The sequence below is a fragment of the Macaca nemestrina genome, chromosome 2 (genome assembly GCF_043159975.1).
Source record: "Macaca nemestrina isolate mMacNem1 chromosome 2, mMacNem.hap1, whole genome shotgun sequence".
In the NCBI taxonomy this organism is placed as follows: domain Eukaryota; kingdom Metazoa; phylum Chordata; class Mammalia; order Primates; family Cercopithecidae; genus Macaca; species Macaca nemestrina.
The window spans coordinates 156,777,073-156,791,100 of record NC_092126.1 but is presented as its reverse complement, the minus strand read 5'-3'; the positions used below and the strand labels follow the sequence as shown (position 1 = coordinate 156,791,100).

The window sequence follows — 14,028 nt, the reverse complement described above, 5'->3', positions numbered from 1 at the left end:
CAGAAAGAAAAGAAGATACCTGAAACAAATGAAAATAGAATTTCAGCAAAAAAATAGAAAATATAATAGAGAACCAAACAGAAATTTTAGAATTGAAAAATATAATAACTGAAAATTTAAAACTCAGTGGATGGGCTCAACAGCCAAATGGAGAAAACAAGAATTAATGAACTTAAAGAGAGAACAATAGAAATTACCCAGTCTGAACAAGGGGAAAATTGAACAGAGCCTAGGGACTTGTGGGTCTGTAACAGAAGATCTAACAGTTCAGTTATGGGAGTCCAAGGAGAGGAGAAAGGTGGGGAGTGGTTGAAAAAGACGTCAGAGAAATAATGGCTGGAAATATATTTAATAAAAGACATAAACCTACAGATTGAAGCAGCAGAGCCCGCCAAACAGGATAAGCCCAAAGAAATCCACACCAAGACACATCACAGTCAAAGTTCTGAACACCAAAGATAAAGAAAAAATCTTGACAGCAATGAGAGAGAAATGACACCACACCGGTAAGAGAAAAACAATTTGAGTGGTGTGGAATTCTCATCAGCAACAATGGAGGCTGGAGGGAGACAGCACAATATCTTTCAAGTGCTGAAAGAAAAGAACTGTCAACTCAAATGAAGGAGAAATCAAGACATTCTCAGATAAAGGAAATGAACAGGATTTGTTGCCAGCAGATCCACCCTCAAAGAATGGCTAACAGAAAGGAATGGAATGGCTCAACAGAAAGGAAATGATGAAAGATGGAATCTTGGAACCTCAGGAAGGAAGCAGCTAAAATAGGGTGACTGCAACAAACTTTGCTATTCCTCTTGAGTTTCCTAAATTGTGTTTGACAGTTGAAGTGAAAAGTATAACATTGTCTGATGTGGTTCTCCAGGTGTGTAGAGAAAATATTTAAGACAACTGTATTTTAGACAGGGGAGGGTAAGATTTCTACATGTGCCTCAAACTGGTAAAATATTGACACCAGGAGACTAACTTATCTATACAGAATGTGAGATCTAGAGCAGCCCCTAAAACATCCATACAGAGAGAGAACACTCAAAAACACTGTAGATCAATCAAAATGGAATTCTAAAAAATGTTCAAGTATCCATAGGGAGGCAGGCAAAAGAAAACAGAAATGAAAATCAGAGGGAACAAATAGAAGACAAAAAAATAGATTTAAGCCCCAATATATGAATAATTACATTAAATATAAATGGTCTCACCCACTATATGATCCCATTTATAGAACATTAGTGAAATGACAAAGCCAAAGAGATGGAACACAGTTAGCAGTTGCCAGGAGTTAGGGGTGGTGGTACAGGGAGAAAGGGGAGGTGTGACCAGAAAGGGGTTGTACAATAAGATGTGTCTTCTGGTGGTGATAATACAAAGCTACACATTTGATACAAGGGCATAGAAGTATACACACACACTGTACCAATTTCAGTTGCTGACTCAATATTGTACTCTAGCAAGGCAAGATGTCACCACTGGGGAAAATGAGTGAGAGGAACACGGGATCTCTTTGCACTATATTTGCAACCTCCTGTGAATCTATAATAATTTCCAAATTTAAAAAAGTCAGATTGTAACTTCCATACGCATTTTTTAAAAAGGCCAATCCACTCTTGTCATATATAGGAGAAAAATGTGTATTTCCCCATGGAAATACGTGGGCATGACACCCTAGAAAACATGTCATCAGCTGTCTCCCTTACTACTATGATTAAGTCTGGATGTGAGAAATAAGATCACAGCCATTTCCACACATACACAAAAAAATACAGGAAAGGAAAGAAAGAAGGTCACATTCAGGAGCATTTGGTGCACCTTAAAACCAGCAAACACAGTTTGTGTTTATATGTAAAATGAGGTACCCGTCAGGCTTCAGTAACTACAAATTGTTCTCACCTCTGTGAGTATCAATAGGGTCTCTGAAAGACATACAAGCTGAGGGCACTTCCCCGAGGAGGGACAGCTGTCACACATAAGTCATTTAGCGTCTGCCGTCCCTGCCCATTAAAAGGCAGCAGCACTCTTCCAACACCATGTCAATCAGAAAAGCCCCAAGATGTTCTGGGACATCCCCAGGGAGGAGTATGAACTCCCTGAAGCATCCCTACTGAAACAGAGGGACGCTGCGCCCTGCTGACCTCTCAGTGACAGCGGCTTTCTCTCCGTGTCCCACGGGTGCTTCTTGGTCCTCACCACCACCTCCACACCACTGCCCCAAGGGTCGTCTCTGACTATGCCGCTGCTACTCCGTCTTGCCATGGTCATCAATTCCTATGATCTTGCAGCTGGCCAGGCAGTTTTCTTCATCGCTTCTCCTGCCCTGCTTCTTTGCAATTTCCTTATCCACATGGATAATTTTCCAGGCACTTTCACTGTCTCACCACTAAACTATCTCAACCACCCACTCCCATGATCAAACCTGCATCTTGTCATTACCAATAACTGCACACATTTTTAAGTGAATTTAGCATTTCCAATCAGTTACCCCTACCTTCTCACCTCACTTTCTCTAGTACCTTCTGCTCTAATGATCCTCTGAGTCATTCAAAACTCCACTTTACTGAACCTGCCTTCGCTCCACCATCCCTGGCCCTGGGAGGGCTTCCTCACCCTCCTGACACACTGTGTTCCATCACACTGTTTAATCATCCTCATGCCTCATGTCTCTCTTTCTCCTTCTGGCCCACTTGGCAAGATCTAGCCCCAGCCAAACCCAACCCTCCATCTACTCTGTACTTGCCTCCATGGAGGTAAACACAGCTAAACAAAGACCTACCACCATACTGATGGGTCTCATCCTAAACTCGTGATTGTGAACCTTAAGCAGTTAAACTTCCTGTGTTTTCTGGGTCCACTTCCTCAGCTGCTCATCTATGCAATGACTTCACCTCCTCCTATGGACCAACAGATTTCATGCCTGCAACATTCCCTTCCTGGGCTTTGTCAGCACTTCTCCTTTCCATGGAGCCTCCACGTGAGTATGAAAACATGCTGTTGTGTGCCCTGTGTTCACCATCCCTCAGCTGCTCCTGTCCCTCCAGCGTCCACTCTGTGTTTCTCCTGCCCTTTACAAAAAACCCTTATGAAAAAATTTATGTGATCTCATCTCTGCCTCTTCTGCTCCCATTCTTCTAATTATTATTACTATTTTTTCAAGTGACTTATTTTTTAGAAGTTTGATTTTGAGCTACCTTTAGATTTGCAGAAGAATTGTAAAAATTGTGCAGAGAATTTCTGTTTTCCCTCACTCAGCTTACTCCAGTGTTAATATCTAATTAACTCTTTTTTTTGAGTTAATATCTAATTAACTCTTTTTTTTAATTAACTCTTAACTTTTTTGAACTCAAGTTCTCATCATCCACCAAAAATATTCTCATTAAAGTCACTAATGACCTCTGCCATCTCCAACCTGAAGCCAGTCCTGGTCTGAATCACTCTGCTGGCAGTAGTTGGCACAGCTAGGAATGCTGTTTTTGCAATTCGTTCACTCTCCTGTTTCCCATCCCACTCACCATGCTTTTTTCTCCCTATCTTCTCAACTTCCAAATGTTGGAGGGTCCCAAAGCCTCAGTCTTTGTCCCTCTTCCTCCCTACCCTGCACATACACCCGAAGAAATCTCATCTACTTCTGACACCTGAAAGCCATCTGTGCTGACAACTCTCAAATGTGCACATCAACCCAGCCCAGCCCTCCCAACTCCAGACTCACATCCAGTTGCCTACACAACAACCCTGTTTTGCTGGAGAAGGCATCACAGAATCAACGTGCCCCAAACAGAGTTCCAGGTCCTTCTGTTTCCCCATGAGCCATTCTTATCTCCACAAGTGGAGCTCCATGCTTCAGGGAGCTCAGATCGAATGCTCTTGAGTCATTTCACTCCTCTCTCTGGCAAGCCCTACACCTGACACAGCAGCATGTTTCATTTCTACCATCAGAATATATCCAGAATTCAGCCACACTGTACCTCCCTCACAGCCACCACCGGGGAGAACCATCCTCACCTTGCCTAGACTCTCAGCCTTCTGACTGGTCTTCATTTCCATGCTGCCTCCTCCACCTTCCATCTGGTCTCACAGCATCAGCCTGAGGTGGATCTCCTCACTCCTCTGTGCAAACCCTCAGACAACTCCCGTGACTGACACTGTTTCCAACCTTTCCTGCCTGCGTTCTAACCACACTGGCCTCCCTGCTATTCCTGGAATAAGGCAAGGGTACTCCTCCCTCTCCTCCGCTCCACCCCTTTCTCCTGGCTTCTGCTCAAGTCACTTTTTTTGGTGAGCATTTCCCCGAGCCCACCCACCATCACTCTGTGTCCTCCTTACTCTAACTTTCTTTCACAGGACTTACCGCCAGCTGCTATTTAGTTGTTTGCCGCCTCTTCTCAGATAGATGGAAGGCTTCGTTAGTAAGGACTTGCTTTTCTGGACTACTCTATCTCCAGCACCTGTGACAATGCCTGGCATACCTCGGATGCTCTATGCGCATTTATTGAATGAATTATTTCATGTATGATAATTATCTCATAAGACCCGACAGAATAAACTGAGAACTTATAAGATTGCAATTGAACATTTTTAATTAAAAATGAAAACATATAAATGTCTATAAATAAATGCTTTAAAGGAAAACAAACACCGGGAAGATCATAAGTGAATGAATATAACATGCTCATGAATAGAGCAAGCTAACAAGGTGGATGTCAATTTGTTCTAACTTAATCTATACGTTTTTATCCTAATCAATCTAGTTGGATTCCTTTGAAAGAATTAGACAAATTCACCTCAAAATTAACATAGAAGAAAAGAACTATAAATCACTGTCAAGTCTGAAAAAGTAGAGCAAAAATGGGTTAGAGTGGCTATGAGGAGTTGGCCTAGCAGATACCAACACGCATTGAAATGTAACAAACAGAAGTAGAGTGAATGAAGGGAGAGACCGGGGCACAGCCTGGAGAGCTCAGGAACAGACCCCTGGGCACACAAACGCCTGGCACATACACAGATGAGCCCTCGAATCAATAGGGAAGAAGTTTTGTTTAATAGCACTGGACCTCGCAGTGACCTGGAAAAAAATAAGTTCAGGTCCCTATGTAACATTATCTATAAGGATGGACTCCCAGGTGACATCCAGGGAGAACTGTAAGGATATTTAAAAATAGAGGGGATCTGTGCCACCTGGAAGACACCAAGGACTTTCATGGTTGTGTTTGGGCCTTCTAAAGCAAAGCAAGAAGGAAGGAAGGAAAATAAGGGGGAAAAAAAGAGGATTTACTACAAAGTCATATATATTTTTAAATAAATATATTAATAGTTACCTGTATTATATATCATATATAATAATATAGAAGTAAAATACAAAGATAAAACTTATATGTATACATACAATTTTTTTAAATTGAGAAATAGCAGCAACCAGTGGTCCTCAAACTTGAGAGTGCATCGGAATCATCTGGTGGACTTAAAACAGGCCGTCAACCCAACATCTGGAATTTGTGAATCAGAATCTAGGGTGGGACTGGAGAATGTGCATTTTGCACAAGTTCCCAGGTGATGCTGATGCTGGATTTGGGGGCACTTTGAGAACCCCTGGCAAAGGTCATATTTGTTGACAGACATGGAGGGGACATTGCATGGCCTAAGAATGAAAATGTGTATCCAGAATTTACAATCCTGAAAATGACTGAAAGATATTCTATATAATGTACAGAGGAGGCCAAAGGGCTGACAGGAAGTCAAACCAAAACAATAGCTTGCCACTTTGTGCCTATCCACACGGAGGCAGTCAGAGTGGGCTTCCAGCAAGAGGCCACGGTGTGCAGGCACAGCTCAGGCACTGCTCATGTGGGAAGCAGAAGAAGCTGTTCTGGAGAGGGATCTGCTGGCCGTCCCAAATAAAATCAAGCACCATCTTCCCATGACTCAGAAAAATGTTCACACAAGCCCTAAGAGGTGGTGTTGGGGATTTTCCCTGGGGCTCTCCATGGAATATTTATAGCAGGGAATCGAAGGCAGCCAACATCAGCAGGCGGGGGGAATGATGTCCTTGAGAGCAGTTGGAACCACAAACAAAATGTGCATACAGCACAGTGCAATGATCTTAAATATCGTGCCTGCCGATAAAGAGCAAAGAAACAGTTTTTATGGCACATCATTTATGTAATTTAAAAACATACGCATGCAAAGCTCATTTCACAAGGTTGTATGCATGCATATTTGGGGACTTAATAGCAAATCTACTAGAGTGCTGGCCCAGAAAAAGGGCTAGGGAGGAGAAAAGGTGCTGGTATCAGGGTTAGAGGGCAAGACGAAAAAAAAGGTAGAAAAATACCAAATAGATCAGCCCTGCATGGGCTCATGAGCATCTGCTCTATACTAAGGATAGTGAACTTACATCTGAGACGCTTCCAAAAACTAAAAGTCCACAGGAGGCTGGGCTCCACCAGACTTGTCTCTGATTGTTGGGTGGGTCTGGAGGGCTAATTGGCACTCAAAGAGGCAGTGGTGGGCCCTGCAGGGTGACCAGGAGGAGAAGCGGGGGCAGACAGGGTTCGATTGAGAATCTTTAATGGGGAAGGGGCAGGGGGCAGAGCTCTGAGCTGCAGCGGGCAAAGGCGCCCAAATACTGCACCTGGAGGCCCATTCTGAAGGAGGGTCTTTGCAGGTCTTCAAGTCAGGAGCTCCTCTGGATGCTCCCCTGCTAACTGCAGCCCTGGCTGGAGTCTGGCATCCCACCTGGGGACAATGGCTGGAGGTGGCCCTGCCCAGAACGGGAGGAGCTGAGAAGTAGGTGAGTGGGAATCCTGCAGTTGGTGGGGGAGGAAATAGGCTGGGGGCCAAGACAGCCAGGTACTGACTTCCCATGAGGGGGTCAAAGCTGGAGGTGCCCCTTCAATACAGCCACACCGAAGGCACCAAGGCAGCTGGAGTAGGATACTCCATCCAGAGATACCCACCATAGTGCACCCATGGGTAAGCCCACAGGGCTGGGTAAGCTTGTCGGGGGAACCCATGCAGGAATGGGCGACACAGCTGTCTGCATGTCCAGCCAGCAGGCCGGGTCAGTTAGAAATTTGTTTCCCACACAGGCACAGAGGCCCCGGACAGAGCCCACACCCAGCCTGGAGGCCAAGGCAGCTGTGAGTATGTGGATTTCCTCCCAGGGCTGGAAGACATGGGAGAGGTTTTCCTGTGTGGCTAGCTCCCAGGAGGTGGCTGTCCCATTGTTGGAGGGATCTGCTCTCCCCAAGCCTGGTGACACATGTTGAGCTTGTTCTCCTGGCTCCCCCACCGTGGAGCAGACAGTGGTTAGAACAGAAAAGAAGAGGTTCAGGAAGGGGTGAGGCCATCCTAGAGTGTCCAGGAGGGTCAAGACAGCACCCTCTGTAGCTCATGGTGGTAGAGAGGGCTGGGGGGCATGCAGTCTTTTTTTGAGGCAATGTCTTGGGTCAAATTAAGAGTCATTCCCTCCCATCCCCATGAGTCCCCAGCCCCCACCTCAATGTGGCGCACAAGCACCCCAGAGGACTGATGGCTAAGCTCTGTGGGGGACTGAGGTGGTGTTAGGAAGAAAAGGAAGCAAAATCCCAAAACAGCTGTATCCTCCTTGCTGGAGTTACAAACAAGGAAAGCTGGTGGCAAGGGGCTCCTCTTGGAGTGTGAGAAGGAACCCCCATGGAGGGAGACTCGACCTACCTCCCGGGCAGGGTGGCCCCCACGAGACCTGCCTCAGAACGTCAGTGAGTGGGCAGGTCTGTTTCCGAAGTGCACTCTGGCTGCAGTGGGGTGGGGTAGAGACCAGCAAAGTCAGGGGCCGGACGGGAGTCAGGGGAGAGGTGATGGCACTTAGAACCCAGGGAAGCAGTGGGAGGGAGGGGAGCAGGTAAACTTTGGGAACACTTAGAGCATCCTTCCTGACTAGGTGTTGGAGGCGAAGAGAAGAAACAGCTCAGAACAGTGCCAGGTGAGATGGACACACGGATGTACCAAGGCACTAGGAAGGCGTGGGTTTGGGGGAAGACAGGCTGGGTGAAACTGGCCACATCTGTCTGTGTCCCTCAACACCTCCTAAGGCAGCTGATTGCATTAGAAGCCCGGATCCTTCCCCTCGATGTAAGCCGCCCCCATGTCACATGACCCACTCAGGCTCTGGGTGAAGGGGACGTTAGTAATGAGTGCCTCTGCGACTGCCATGAGAACATGCCAGGTCAGCTTGCCAGAGTAGGAGAAACATATGCACAGAGCTGAGGCGCCCCAGGCCTCCAGGGGCAGCCCACAGCACTTGACCTGCAGATGTGAGCGAGCCCTAGACGGTGAGCTTCAAAGTGCTGGGCAACTTCTCCAGGTGATTCTAATCTTGCTACTGCTGAGGCGCACTGGCCCCAAACGGCCTGCAGCTGGCTGCTGACACCTGCCTGACCCCAGCTGAGAGCCAGACCACACTTACGACTGGTCCTGGTCAGAAGCCGCAGGTGTACATGCTGATAGGCATTTACAATATGCTCTAAGGGTGTCTTGTTGTTACGCAGTGTGATATTGCAGTAGATGACTGATACACTTTCCAAAATGCCTGCTTCCTAAGAGTAGACAGAGTCTAAGGCTAAACCAAGAAAAAGCCTGAAGGAATAAAGAAATGGGGTGCTCCTGCCTGTCCCCTTCCTTCCAGGACACATTCTGAGGGGCAGGCCAGAAGGACAGGCTTGAGGGGAGAGAGGAGCTGGGCTCATTTCTGTCCCCTTGCTGCCCAGAGCAGTGACTGCGAAGACAGATGTGGGAGGGGTACAGGCGGCCATCCCCTCACTCCAGGGGAAGGAGCAGTCAGCTGCCCTCCCAAGTAGCTGAGGGGGCTCTGATGTGCAGTGACTGGTGTGAGCTTAGCATGTGGACAGGATCCAGGTGTAAATGCAGGTGTTCAGATGCTTACCTGGATGCTAGAAGCCACAGAGACTGGATAGGGAGAGCAGGGGTGCAGCCCCACCATAGCAGATGAACCCACATAATGCTTCCCATTGGTGAGCCTCACACCCACTTTCACACAGATGAAGCCTTCTGTTCGAGGTGGAAATCCTCACTGCACAGAGGATGGGGAACCTCTGAATACATTCAGATTTCCTCAGAATAAATTTCCCAATAAACAAAATGGGGGCAGTTAGAAATTATGTTCAGTTTTGGGGAAAAAAAAAACCACCGGTATTGAGTAGCAAGACGATGAGCAACTCCACTGAGAAATGACCAAATGATGGCAATAAAAAAGCCACATAAGCTGGGTCGGGAGATGAGATGTCAACAGACATGAGAAAAGATGTTCAAACTTATTCAAATTGAAAGACTGGGCTGAACTTCTAGGTAAAGATGGCAGGCAACATGTATGTACTCATGAGGGCCCCTCCCCAGCCCCACCATAACAGTAAGGGAGATTGAACAAGCCATTAGCCCACAAGAACAGCTATAATGTGAGAGAAAACAGGAAGGAGATTTGGGTGGTGAGAAAGCAGATGGCCATGCAGGAACTGACTGAACAGAAGGAGGACGCTGAGGAACGGAAACCTCAGCCAGCAGCGGGGACGCTGAGAAGCCACTTGCTCTCCACCGCAGAGCCACTGAGGAGATGTAGAATTCCTGGATCAGGCAGTGGAATTGGAGATGATACGAAGTGGGATGAAGATGAGACTAAAAGCAGAAGACCAATTAGACTTTCAAGGACTATCCGACAAGTTGCCTGCTGGGAGACACACCTCCCCCAAACATGGCCATGTGCCCTCCCCTTCCTTCTTTCAGCAGAAGAGACTAAAATTTTCTCTGGACTGAAAACTGAGGCAGGGGTGGGAGAAGATCTTTATGTTCTGCTGAGACCCCAGCTCTCTTCCTCTCAGCTCCCAGCATGCCAGCCCAATTCCCTTCAGGCAGGAAAATAAAAGAGCCTTCTTAGGAAAATTTGACCTAAGATTTAAAAGTAATCCCAGCACTTTGGGTGGCCAAGGCAGGCAGGATCGCTTGAGCCCAGGAGTTGAGACCAGACTGGGCAACATGGTGACACCCCGTCTCTACAAAAAATACAAAAATTAGCTGGGCATGGTGGCGCTGGGCATGAGACCTGTAGTCTCAGTTACTAGGGAGGCTAAAGCAGGAGAATTGCTTGAGCCCAGGAGGGGGAGGCCACAGTGAGTTATGATCATACCACTGCACTCCAGCCTGGGTGACAGAGTGAGATGCTGTCTCAGTCAATCAGTCAATGGAAAGATCTAAAGGTAGTAACTTTGGCATTTCCCTAAACACAAGACCCAGCCAAATCTTGCAGCCACATCACAGGTTCAGGACTCTCAACCAGCCCTTCAGTGCCTCACTTATGCATATGAGCCAAAAACTGTGCATCTCTGGACTTCTGCGGAAAGCCTATAGCATGCAAGTTAGAGATGACCAGCACAAAACTGGACCAAATATAGAGCCATTATTAGATCAGATAGCTCTGCTATCTCAAAGACAGGGAACAAAATAAAACTAAAAAATAAAACTTGGAGGACAAAGAACACGTAGAGAGGAAAAATTCTCAAAGCTAATTAATATCCTCAAAAAAGTAAGACTATATCCTTAAAATAAAGACAGAATACCATGGGAGAAAAGGCACTTTGAACAATAGAATAGCTAAAAAGAAACACACAAGGGTTGGAAAATGAAGTTGAGGAAATACCCCAGAAAGTAGAACAAAATTACAAAAGTGAAAAGTGGGAGAAAAATAAGTAAAGGGTCACTAGATGTCTAACATCTGAATAACAGGGGTTACAGAAATAAAACTGAAAATGGATGGGAGTTAATCAAAGACATGATTCAAGAAAAGTTCCCAGACCTGAAGGATGTTTCTAGAGTGAATGGAGCCCACCCAGGGTGTAGTAGATTAATGAAAATAGACCCACACAATGTATACTATTGTGAAATATGAGAACACTAGGTACAAAGAAAATCTTACATTCCTCAAATAAAACAAATACAAAGGTATCACAATTGGAATGATTTTGAACTTCAACATCTGTCTGAGAAGCTGAAAGAAAATGGAATAGTGCTTTCAAAATTCTAAAGGAAAGTTATTTTCCAACTTAGAATTCTGAACCCAGGCAAAATATAAATTAAGTGTGAGGCTAGAATCAATATATTTTAAAATAGACAAGATCACAAGTTTATCTCCTATGTACTATTCCTCTCTGGGAAAACTACTATAGGACATACAGCATCAAAATGAGGGGGTAAACCTAGACAAAGGAAAGCAAGGGACTCAATGCAGGAGGGAGGTGAGAGGCCCCGGTGACAGCTGTGAGCCAGGCTGGTCTGGGATGGAGCAGGTCAGAAGGTTCCTAGGAAGAGTGCTTCAGGAGGATGGAATTGGTAGTATCCCTGGTGTGTCTGAGCATATTGAGGTGGTGTAAAGGAGCTAAACTCTACAATGAGCTAAATTCTATAATGCCTAGGACTAAAAGCTGTGTGCTAGCATGTTATTTGCAGATATGGAAGTAGATACCCAAATAACTAGCTGGAAAGAGTTGGGAGGGTGGTTGGAGGCATCTCCTTTTCACATCAGTTCTGTGATACTACTTGATTCTACATTGTATGTATGAAATTGACACCAATAAGAACCAAACAAAAAGAAAGGACACTCAGTTTTCACTGAGGTTGGCCAAGATGGAAAATGTTGATAGTACTGAATGGGAAAACTGGCTGAATTCATCCTGGTGGGAGCAAAAATTCACATAATCTCTTCAGAGGTCAATTTGGCAATGATGAAAACTTAAAAGAGGCAATTCACCCTCAACCCTGCAAGTTGCTTCTCTCCCTCAATTGTGTATGATGGATCTGGAACAGGAAGCTGTCGGTGGGAGGGAAACCCAGAAGGCAATCCTAGGTGAAGGAGGGGCAAACACTTGGGAGCTGGTGTCAGCAGGCAGGATCGGGATGGGTGGAGGCCCAGGCTGCAAACCAGCTGACCCTTGTCTTCTAGCCTCCCTGCCTGGTAGGGAAGTCTCACTGTGGAAGCCTGAATTATGCTTTTCTGAAACTTGGCTCTGGGGGAGACAAGGGGTAGGTAGGCTGGCAGCTGGGAAGGGTGGGAAAGAGGGGTGTGTGTGCGTGTGTATATGTGTGTGTGTGTGTATGTGTGTAATGAGAACTGGGCTTGTTTGTAAGATAGAGAGCCAACAGGAGGGGAGGGAGCATGCGGGTGCTGGGACAAGGAAGGCTGATTAGGGCACCCCAGATGCTGAAGAAGGAGGTAGATGAACAAGGTCAGCTTTTGTCCGGGAGGCAGGGTGTCCCGTCCGAGAAAAAGGAAAGAAGACTCACCCCCACCCACAAAAGCTGCTCTCTCTCCTGAGATATCGAACACACATGCCCGACTCTCCTAGCAGGCTCTTTAGTGCTGAAGTGCTCCTGAGGGCAGCCTGCAGTCTTGGGTGTCCCGGCAGCACCACAGTCCAAGGTCAGCCGGGCACTGTGCCCCAGCCCTGATGTACCAGCCTCCTCCTCCCAGCTCCAGAGCAAGAAGCAGTTCTGAGGCCCCACACTTGGCGCCCTTATGTGAGGGGGTGGAGCCAAACACTGTGGTGTGAGGGGGTGGGGCCGGGCCCCTGGTGTGGCTCAGGAAGACGAGGGGATCAGGTTCCCTGTCAAAGGTCCACCTCTCCAGGGCTGTCTTAGGCGAGAAACTGGTGGGGTCAATCCAGCCATCTGTTTAATCCCAGCAACAAAGGTACTCACGGCAAGTGCTGCCCACTGGCCAGGAGAGGGGCAGAGCATGTCATTGACCTACTTCTCTGAAGTCAGAGGACGATGACTCCAGGAGGAGGGTCTGAAGGGAGTGAGAGTCAGCCCTGCCAGGTGGAGTGGGGCAGGGACCTCAAAGGCAGATGGCAGCCCAGCTACCAAGCCTCCCGAGGAGGGAGCAGACCCCTCCCAGGAGCCCACAGGGCACTGGGACTGCAGCTGGGGCCAGGGGGGATACAGGGCTGAGTCAGGTGGTCCCATGCTCCAGGGACCTGGGGGCCCAAGTAACCGCAGCCATGATGGAGGTTTAGTTAAAAGGGCAGGTTTGGCCGGGCGCGGTGGCTCACGCCTGTCATCCCAGCACTTTGGGAGGCCGAGGCGGGCGGATCACGAGGTCAGGAGATCCAGACTATCCTGGCTAACATGGTGAAACCCCGTCTCTACTAAAAATACAAAAAAATTAACCGGGCGTGGTGGCGGGCGCCTGTAGTCCCAGCTACTCGGAAGGCTGAGGCAGGAGAATGGCGTGAACCTGGGAGGCGGAGCTTGCAGTGAGCCGAGATTGTGCCTCAGCGCTCCAGCCTGGGTGACAGAGCAAGACTCCGTCAGGTTTGAGTTTCAGAGCAGCAGAGCTTTGCTGCAGCCTGAGGGCCAGGATGTGGGGAGAGCAGACAGCAGGCTCTGAAGGGTTTCTTGGGTTAGCCATGAGCCCTGGTCAGGAGAGGACCCTGGGAGAGAATGCAGCATGACAGTGGACACCTGGGTGAAGGGTGTGGAGGTTCTCACTGCTGTGGTGCCGCACGCACCTGACACAAAAGGATGGACAGGTTCTCCTGAGTCCATCTCCACCTATCTACCTTCAGCTGTTTGATTGTGCTATTCCAGTCCTCATAGCTTTCCCTATTTTTTGTGTACTTGATTTGGAGTTTTCCCAAAAGTGTGTGTTAAAAAATCTCCCGTGAAGCATGTGGATTTGCCATTTTCTTCTATATTTTTGTTGCTTTTTTACTAACACATTTTGAAGCCAATTATTTATATAGCAATTACCAGATGCCAGGCACTGTCCTCAGTACTTTCCCAGTATGAACTCATTTAATCAATGTGAAATATCCTAACAATAGGAGGTTAGTTTAGAAAATTACACAGTAAGGACTTTGAGAAAAATGTAATAAAAGTGTATTGATTAACAAGGAAAATTGTCCATGATATATTATGAAATGAAAAAGGCGAGTTACCATGCAGTTTATACAAGCTCATTGCTTTTATTGTGTTGGAAAG

At 47.0% G+C, this 14,028-nt stretch overlaps 1 long non-coding RNA gene across 1 annotated transcript in view; it reads right to left on the bottom strand.

Moving 5' to 3' along the window:
* The window catches only part of LOC139362033 (uncharacterized), a 51,386-nt gene extending 47,094 nt beyond the window's left edge, over positions 1-4,292 (bottom strand). Inside the window, exon 1 of the long non-coding RNA XR_011620288.1 lies at positions 4,009-4,292. This is a non-coding gene — a long non-coding RNA (uncharacterized lncRNA). The remainder of the gene's footprint in view (positions 1-4,008) is intronic.
* Between the last annotated feature and the right edge of the window lie 9,736 nt (positions 4,293-14,028).